This window comes from Pipra filicauda, unplaced genomic scaffold (assembly GCF_003945595.2).
Source record: "Pipra filicauda isolate LSUMZ 115617 unplaced genomic scaffold, ASM394559v2 scaffold159_size1710840_pilon, whole genome shotgun sequence".
NCBI lineage: Eukaryota > Metazoa > Chordata > Aves > Passeriformes > Pipridae > Pipra > Pipra filicauda.
Genome location: NW_024104095.1, coordinates 508,296 through 518,332, shown reverse-complemented (window position 1 = coordinate 518,332; position 10,037 = coordinate 508,296). Strand labels below are relative to the sequence as shown.

Here is a 10,037-nt window from a genome sequence, read left to right as displayed (position 1 = left end):
TTCATCTTCTGAGCTTGTATAAGACTTCACTCTCTGTTTTCTGCTCTGAAGACAATAAACACACTTGAAATGATATTCAGGTTCGCAGAAAATTTCTGTGTCTTCACTGAAATCTCAAGCTTTTCTGAGAAGAACAAAAAAAAAGATAAAAATTTGATTTCAATATGCAAAACTGAGGACTTTTCCAAGATCTGCAATCTTAGATGGAAAAGGATTTCGTAGGGGAGAAAAGTTTCTGCAGCAGGACCACTGGGTGATTGAATATCTAGTCAGGAATTCAATCACTGTATAGATTCTCAGTAGGCCTTAATTACACCCTTCCATGCGTGATCCCACAAGCCTTATGCAAACGAATTTTCATTAAAGCTGAGGAGAGGGTTTTATTGCTTGAGAATTACAAATTTTGGAATGTGTTGATTTGCTTGTTTAGCTTTGTGTGGTTTGGATAGATACCCAATACTTAACTTTTTTTAAGCTTCGTGTTTCAAACACTCAGATCTGCCCAACTTCTCTGTGGTGAACAGGGACAAAACTGTGCTTTGTAGAGCAGGGGAGGTTTAAAGAAATAACACCTGGTCATTGCTGCTGAACATCAAACTTTGTGTCTTCAGAAAGAAAAAAGTTCTGGGATGTACATGACTTCCTATCTTTCCAGAAAATTCCTCCGATGGAAGGAGGCAGCAAAGCAGCTACAGGAGAATAGTGGGCAAGATTCTGTGTAGGTATAAAAGCAACAAAATTTTAATAGGAATCTAAATCAGATTGCAGAGCTGGAGCAGTGTGTGTGTGAGTGTTGTTGGAAAGTTCTTGCTGGTCTTCATAAAGGAACTGTAAAGTAGTGGCAAATCTTGCTACATATTCATCCTCAAAGGGATTGCCAGCCACGAGCACAAGTTCCCTGCCATGAATATCTGCATGAAGCTGGTTGACAAGCTTTCCTTTGCATCCTTCTATAAAAAGCATTTGGAAAATATCTTTTCAGAGCTAGTACGCTAAAACTCCCAAATTTTCTGTATTGTAGCATAGCTTCATTTTCCCCCTCCCCTCACAATATAAAGATGGCTTTACTCTCTCAAAATGCTGAGGAAAAAATGATAAAAATTCACTGTCTTCACTATGCACAAAGAGGGTTATTTTGGATAATCTGTATACAAATTGGAAAGTTTTGCTTGTGTGAGGGAGTTGAATTTTTAGACTGGATTTCCAGTCTTCACTCCTGGGGAGTGACTCTAGGATGGCAGTGGTGAGCCTTCACTCTGTGGGATGGCAGGGTGTGCATTCAGGACTTGAGAGGCAGGGTTTGGTTTGAAAGAGATGTTTCTGTTTCTGGTTTCCAATTTGAATATTCCATTTTTCAGTACAGCAAGAGTAGTTACAAATGATACTGGAGTTTGTGGTGGTCTGGTTAAAGTTCACTGCCGGTGCTAGGGAGTGAATTGTACATCCTGCAGCATTAGCAATTGAAATACTTGGGAAATTATTCACATAAATAATGTTTGAATAATTGTGTGTAATTGAATGTATTTGGTGAGGTTGTGATTAGAAATGGGTAATTTGGGAAGGATGGGGAACAGGAAGAAGGATAAAAGTTTATGTGTGAGAAGCATCATCCTCTTATACCATTTTCCTCAGGGAAATGGACTTTAGGATGGGGGCAAGGGAAGAAAAACTTCTGATCAGGCAAAGTACAAATCCCTCTACCCTTGAGTAACAAGAATTGATCAAATAAATGTATATTCCCGACCCCTGGATTTTGCATTGATAGAAATATGAGAATTCTGCTTTTGTGCCAGCACTTGGGGCTTGTGAAAACATTTTTGTTCCCACAAGTTATGAGATGTCCCATCACTTGCCTTGCCTGAGACATTGTCTGCTGCAAGAAAACATGTTAATTCACTTAGTACTGAGTCCACCACTGGTGTTTTTTTCTGGAAGTAGGACTTGAACCAAGTAGAGCTAATTGCTGTTCTGCCTCATGGAAGCAGAAACAGTCTGTCAGTCCCTGGTTTATTAAATTGAGCTTCCAGAGATTGTTTGATTAGGGGATGTACACATGCACCTATTCTGTAAAATATATGATTTGCTCTGTTCTTTTTCCTCCTTGGTTGTGAACTTCTGTTCATTGCATTGTTTTCCCTTTTTTGAAAGAGATGCTTTCACAGGCATTCAAAAAGTAGAAATTAAAAAAAGTTAATACACCAACTAGAGAGAGAGACAACTGCTTGTTTGTTTACCTGTCCTGAGTTTTCAGTTTTTAATAATATTTTACAGCCTAACTTTACTGATTCACCCCTTCTGAGAACAAAAGTATCACGTGAAGGGAAAAAAAATTCCTGTTGTGTTTTTTTTTTTTTAATTGATTTTAGGTTTAGATCTTTAGGGATGACAGATGACATGCTTCTTATATACCATGAAGAAAATATTTTTATTTTTTTACCATTGGGTCAAACATGAAATGGGAAGATAAATGCCTGGTGTTTCTTTTCCCGTGGTTTCTTATGTTACTTTTCTAATCTTTGAGAAGTCTTTTTTGAGGACACACTTACCTGTGTCCCAAAACACTGTGACATTTCCTAGGCTCCTGTGAGAGCTCGTGTGTAAGATTTAAACCAGGGCACAGAGTTTCAGGTGCAAATGGACATTCAAAATGGTGCACAGAAAAAACTGGCTTCTTTTCTGCCTTCACTGTTGCTTGAAAGGCACTGAAAATAGGTGTCTGATTTTACTCACTGGTGTCTCTTGAGAGTTGTTCACTAATCCAACTCTTCTAAAACCTTAGGAGATGGTTGGCTGTGACTGAAACTTTGTAGTGTGTTTACTCATTCCTGGAAAAGGTCCTGATCCTCTGTAAGATCAGGCTGGCTCTGACAGATCTGCTTTATTTGTGGTTATAGTCATTGACAATTACTTTGGTAACTATAACTACAGACTAATTAGGAAAAAGCACTATTTAAATGCTAAATAGATAAGGGAACTAGAATTCTTTCAGTTTGTCAAATTGATCCATTAAATCTGTGTGTGTTGTACCTGTAATTGCAAAGCTCCAATTATCATACACTTAGTGAAAGGAGTGATAAGGTTTTCTGGAGCAGAAAGTGATAAGAGATAAAAGTGAAAAGTTGCCTAATAATAACTTTCACTAAAAGCTATCAACAGCAAATGTATACTTCTGATAAGAACCAGAAGCCAAGAACTTTAAATCCTGATATCTGCAAGCAAACAAAATGAGGGAAAGTAGGAGTTGGAAGGAAATGCCATCCCATTGTTCGGGGAGGTGTTTTAAACATTGCCAGACCCTCCAGTCTCCACAGCCCACGTGGCTCCTGGGAAGGGCTGTGTGGGTGTCCATGCACTGACATGGAGAGCCTTTGGAGAAGTTCAGTGCTTCAAGTTGTCTAGGATAGAGTCACCTTCCATAAAACCATTAGGGAATGAAGGATCTGACCCCCAGGGACCTTCTCGTTCCTCACTGGGGATTGGTTTCGACTGTTGTCACCCCTGGGAGACAGACAGATCTCAGGGCTGGTCAGATTGTTTTAAAATAGTGTTGCCTCACAAGTTCCCTTATCCCTTTGGGATAAGATGGAGAGGAATGACCAAAATACAGGTGTGAATTCAGGCACTGGTGAAGACTGGAGTTTACGTAGAGAAGAAGGGAATCAGAAGTGCTTCTATTTCTGCCATAATTCACCATGGTGGGAAGTTGAATAAGGTATGTCCTCTCTCAGTACCTTTCTGTTGATCTGAAGCTTTGAAGTGGGAGCTGGAGAGGTTTTTAGAAAGCCTGGAATCAATTTTCAAAAGGGTATAAAGGTGAAAGATTGTGTGAGGGACCAATAATTTTGAGAAAGAGATAAAAGGAGGAGGAGGGTGGCCTTAGGAGCAGGTGAGATAGAAAGGATTATTGTTGTTGAGCAGAACTTACTTCTCAGAAAAACAATACAGACCCAACTGCTGTTTGTGAGAAGGGGGAAAGAAAAAGAACCATTCTTTCCTGAGAACCCAAGAGGCTTTATTCATTTTAAAACCAATTCCACGCAAAATAATGGCAAGTGAGCATATGTATCCTAAATGGCACTTCAACCTCTCTTCAAAAAAAGCCATCAGTGTTAAAATAGGCATCATTACCCTGTAGTGTTGCTTTCTTTCTTTCTTTTTCTGTTGGTGGATTGGAAATGACAAGCCTGACTTCTAATTGGCTTCAGCAATTCTGTTTGTGAAGTGTTGCATATAAAGGGAATGAAGCTGAATTTTTTTCTGCTTGTGTCAAAAAGGAAAAAAAAATGAGAACCATATAGGTAAAAGACAAGAAAATGGTAATAAGTTTTGCACTCAGAGTGTCTTTGGAAATCTGACTTTTAATGAAGGAATGTTTTCTTTCGAATGGTTGAAATAAAACAATTAAAAGGTTCTCCTTCTGATAAACAAAAGGGTTTGTTCCAAGAGAGCGAAGGCTGATGGTCAGATGTTAAAATCACACTTCTAATGCCTTCTGAAGCTGAAGTGAATCCACTGAACCAATGGCAGTCACACAGGATACTGAGGGTTTATAGGCAGGTGGCAGAAAAGAGAGTGCTGGGGAAGAAGGCAGGAAAAACCTACAGCAGGAGTCTTGTATTTTCAAGCTTTAAAAAGAAATTGGAGAAAGATATCTTCAGTTTTTGTTTTGCAGAACATTATTCTTAAAGGGATTTATTTTTTTGAACACTTTTAAATTCTGCAACAAGGTTTAGGAAGGAGGAAGGAAGCAACAGTGGCCTAGTGCAGAAGATGTAGTAGAAGACAACAAATGAGTCAGTGTTTGAGGAGGAATATTTACACAGATGTCACTTAGGGTAAGAATTGCCAAACTGTGTTCAATAGAAGTGATCCTAAAGTTGTAGTTCAGTTGTCATAATATTTGCCTCCCTGCTCTTATAAATATGTACCATTTTTTCCAAAGGTTGTTGGTAACAGAATAGGTTAAGAATTATTAGATGGTGAAAACTGTGAAACCTTAAATTTAGTTTTATTTCCTTAAGTGGTGGGAAGATCTGGTTGTGTTGTGATTTTGTTTGACAGACCGCTAATGTCCTATCTGACAGGACAAAGAGGAAGGCAGTTGCTGTAAAAATTTAAAAAATTTATTATACTTCTTCTGTATCTTGAGACAATTTAACATCATATTAATAAATAAAGAATTTAGGTGCTGACAGAAAGGGTGGGTGGTGAGAACTGGCTGAATATTTTTGGCTGTGTGGATGTCATCTCAAAGAACACACTCTCCCACTGCCAAAGATTGTCCAGATTCACACTCTCCAAGAAGCAAATGGGTACTGGAGAAAGGTGTAAGGTGTAGCTGCTCCAATATTGCCTTGACAGGAAGCTTTCCACATGGAATAAACCAGTGTGAACAGAAATAACCAAGCAATATCCTTCTGCAAAGGAAAGCAGCTTTCACTGTGGTTATTCCAGGAATGTGTTTTTGGCAGTGACACCTGCAACAAACACTGCGACAGGATAAAATAATCTATCTTGACCAATATTAAAACTAAAAGCACTTACATTTAAATCCAAGCACTTTTTTGAACAACACTTTTTTTTTTCTTTTTTTTTCTTTTTTTTTACCTTGGGAAGTGAAGGATGACTATAGATCACATAAAGAAGTTTCTTTAGGGAAATCAAAGATTCTTAGAAGGCTACAAAAATCCCTTTTCTGAACTGCAGCTGCAAAAGGAGAGCTCCAGCCCACTGTGCCACGCTAAATTTTCCCAGCAGGAACAGAGCCAGACACTTGAAGTGACATGATGAATTCCCCCTTCACCTGCTGCCTCTATCTCATTAAACTGCAGTGATTAAAGAGTTATCAAAATTTAATACTTCAAAATGACCCCACAAAAGCAACTTCTTGTGAGAAGGCGTCATTATAAACTGTCACTCACATACACAGAATTTCTCCCACAAATCTCTTCCCCTGTGCACCCCCTCCCCCTCCCTGCACATTCAGTCCTTAAATTTATGAGGAAGTGGTGAAACCTTTAGCCAGCAAGAGCCACTCCTGAGGATAAATATGGCCTCTAAATTATTTGAGCCCATCGGGTATATTGGTTATTAAACTTTGCCTGGTGCAAGAGGGCAGAAGGATGTGCTGTGTCATTGCCAGCTGTATTAATTGCATGCTAAAGATTTTCGATTTCTTGGGTAGAAATATGGATTGGAATTATACCAGGATTATTCAGGTGACTCTGACAAGCTGTAGCTTGAGAGATGTATGGAAACAAATTAGGTGCAGCTTCGTTTGATCAGGCATTGACTGTTGTCACCTCACTGCTTTTTTCTTTCTCCCTGCTGTGCAGTCCCTGCACAGGTGAGATAAGTCCAGAGGAATACAGGCATTGGAATTCAGTGCTAAAACAATGAATTCCCAGCATTTTTCCCCTCAGTAGATCTCTGTGAAGTAGGTTTGCCCCCACCCTCATTACTTAAGGGGAAATGCTAAGAAGCCAAATGATTTGCCCAAAGCCACTTGGAGAGAGGTGTCAGTGTTACTTACAGGGTCTGTTTATCTTGAATCCCAACGCGTGGGGGAACATAAAAAGTACCTTAAGAGGACAGTACCTGGCCCAGGGATCTGCACAGACCCTGCCCAGTAGTACCACGGCCCCTGGACAGGATTGTTTGCTCAGCAAGGGCAGCTTGGAGCTCCCTGTGCATCAAGCTGCAGAAGTAAAGGGATGAAAAAGTGGGGCAAGAAAAGCTTTGGAGCCTCTAATTCATCAAGTTTGCCTGCAGCTGACATAACATGATTTTTTTTTTTTCTCTGGATAGCAATAGATTCAGTAAATTATGATATAGTGCCTGGCAAAATTCAGCTATACAACGTGGGTGCTGATAAAGCTGGCAGTCGTGTGGGATGGGGTCCCTCAGTGCTCCTGGTGTGCTGCAGTTTGACTATTTTGAGCTTGGATGTTTTCTGTTTTAGATACATAACATTTTCATTAACTAAGTGGTAAATAACAAAAGAACAACCTTTATGTAAGGAGTCAAAAATTTCCATGCAAAAATCTAGAAGCAAACAAACATCACAGTACAGTCTGAACTATGTAAATCAGTTTAAAGTTGCACTAATACCTGTATTAACCACCTGATATGCTGCTCCTCATACTCCAGTTTATACCCCCATGTAACAAATCCAAATTTATATAACCATTTTTATATATGCACTGACTATATATTCTCAGAGGTTAGCTTTAAGGAAAAAGAAACAGTTGCATAATACATGTTGTCATTTGTTGAGTTTGGGGGAAAGAAGTTATTTATTAATAATAGTCATTCTGCTTTCTGTCTTCCATCACAGACTTGGTTTAGCAGCTCACTCTTCTGCATCAGGCAGGCAGGGTCATCCCTCTGCTTTTATATAGATTATTTACTTACTAAAAGGTTATGTTTAGTTCTTAATTTCCATTCCAGTATATTAGCGTGCCCCCTTGGCTGCCTCTGTGTGTTACCTGTGTCAAAAGGTTATGGCCAGAGCAAATAAATGTTAATTTAGGAGGTGCAGTAGCTGCTGCAGCACTGAGCTTACAAGTCCAAAACTCCTAATATCATTTTCAGAGCATAGAAGTGTGTGACAGTAGCTAATTGGTCAGAGGCAGCACAGGATAGCAGTGGCTGGGATATATGTGTCATACAATAGCTGGTGGTATGGTTTGGTTTTGACCTGATGTAGACAGAAACCCTTCCCCAGCTTTGTCATCATATGTCAGCTTACATTAGAAAATGTAGATGATAGCAGAGACACAAACAGTGGGAGTGGAGTTCATTCTATAATTCATCTCATACAAATAACACAGATCTGCACAAGGATTAACAGGCAGCAGAAGGGAAGGAACAGTTACACCTGTAAGAACATGAGAGATGAGGAGTTTATTTCCAGGCAAGCTCTACAACTGTTTTCATGACCTCTCTGTATCACACAGTGGTTTATTATTCTTTTTCTAATTGATTGCAATTATTTGTGGTGCAGGCCTGAGTGGCCATTAGGGCAAGGTGCCCATCCCCTGCAGCTCCGAGTCGAGGGACCTGACCCAGTGTAGCACTGACCATGCTCAGTCTTGTACAGTTACACTCAAACCAATCCAGTTCATCTCCTGCACCTGCAAAGACAAAGAGTTTGGTTTGTTTAAAGCATAAACACCTTTATGCTTCTACTCTGGAAGCTGAGGGGAGTTTCGACCATGAGTGTAAATGGCCTTGCACGACACACTGCACCAACACACAAACTCTGACCCTTAGAGAAATGTGATTTGGGACAGCTTGTGAAGCTTCTAAAGGCTGATGTTTTCTGCTTGTGGTAGTGAAAGACAATCACAAACGGGGGCCAAGATGGCCACCAACAGGTTTGTGTAGCTGCAATGCTGGAATTGCTAAGTAGTTTGCCTACTTGTGTTCTAACTTGTTTTGCCCTGATCAAACCCGAGGATGTTGCTGTTCACTGGATGTCCCAATGATCTGGGAGCTGTTGTCTGTAGATATGAGAGTTGTAGCTCTTCTGTGCAGTAAGGAGCTGCACAGAAGCAGGGGTGATAATGACAGCATGAATATGCAAGTAGTTCTCAATGCCAGCACCATCATCACAGATGTTCTCGTGCATCTGGGGTCCATGCACGATTCACTCATTTTGCACATGTTCCCACTCAACCAGCTCCTCCGAATATTTTCACCCAATGGGGGATGGCTGATTGTTCAGCCTTTATCATATTTTCCTCAAGTTTACTCCGGTAACATCTGTGTACAGTCATTATAGACCTGGCACTTGCTCTGTGTTGGTACTAATTTTCTCTTTTGGTGACAGCAATGCTCTCATTTTCTATCCCATTGAACATGGAGAATAAAGCAACTGATACTGTCAGATACTGTCAGGCTGCACTAGTTCCACTGAAGCCTGGAAGTGTTAAGTTGTCTTATCGCTTCTGTGATAAACTGTAGAGCACTGGCAAAGCTGATGACAGCACCTATTCTACCAAGAGACCTGGGCTGTGCTTTGTCTGCTGTTACCCTCAAACTTGGTTGGCCAGCAGGACATCACACTGCAGTGAACTTTGAGTGTGTGAGACACTCCACCCACCTACCCATCAGATTTTACATCCCTTCCTTCATTTATGACATATCAAAAACATAAATGTAAGCAGCCTCTTAGTCAGTGATTACAGGGCTCTTCTGGACTGTGGGTCTGGTGGAGTCAATCCCTTTTGGGTAAGGAAGGCCTAGAACCCTGTGGCCTTTTTCGGGAGCTGGTGAATGATTTACCTGTAAAGTAGTTGTCCAAAAGCTTATCTGCTGCTTCTGCCACACTATGTGGAGAGTGAATGCAATAGCTGTCAGCTCAGCACGACCTTATCCTGCCCATATTTGAGTTTTGAAGCACCTCCAATCATGTTACAGAAGCCTATGAAAGCACAGATTGGTTTGGTTTGGAAGAGACCTTAAAGATTGTCTAGTTTCAACCCCTGCCATGATTTGCTGCAAACTGGCCCTGAACACTTCCAGTGGAGTTGAGAAGTCAGGTGCCAAACTAACTGTGATGCGTGCAAGCTCTGACAGTGACCACAAAGGTAGGATTTGCATCATTCCCTTGGATGTTCCCCATGGTACCTGTTTTCCTCTTGGGCAAACAGAAAGAGTTGAAATGAAGGAGCTGAACAGCTTTGTGAATTCCCTATTCCTAGGAGCAGGATTGGGGTGAAGTTATTAGGAATATATTGCAGTTTAGTTATCAAACATGTTTGCAGTAGATTGACTGTTCAGAAAGGAGATTGTTCTTGGCTTGCTTGTTAGTGGTGTGTGCTTTCTGTGAGCAATAATTGAGATTAAACATTCTCTAGGGAAGTAAGTAATTTATTTTGTAGTAAACTGATATCTGTTGATATTTTAACATTTCTTACATTATTTATCAGTAGATTTGCATCCATGAACTGGAAAATATAATCTTTTATTTGGTAAGGAAAGTAATTTAATGTTAAAAATTTAATAAAATATTAATTACATATGAAAAGACT

The 10,037-nt window shown here is 40.1% G+C and overlaps 1 long non-coding RNA gene across 1 annotated transcript; it reads right to left on the bottom strand.

The window, feature by feature from the left end:
• Positions 1-7,931: 7,931 nt before the first annotated feature.
• LOC120322835 lies at positions 7,932-9,477 on the bottom strand. The gene is made up of 2 exons (XR_005562768.1): positions 9,289-9,477; positions 7,932-8,135 (listed from the first exon to the last, which is right to left on the bottom strand). It is a non-coding gene; the product is annotated as an uncharacterized LOC120322835 (long non-coding RNA).
• Between the last annotated feature and the right edge of the window lie 560 nt (positions 9,478-10,037).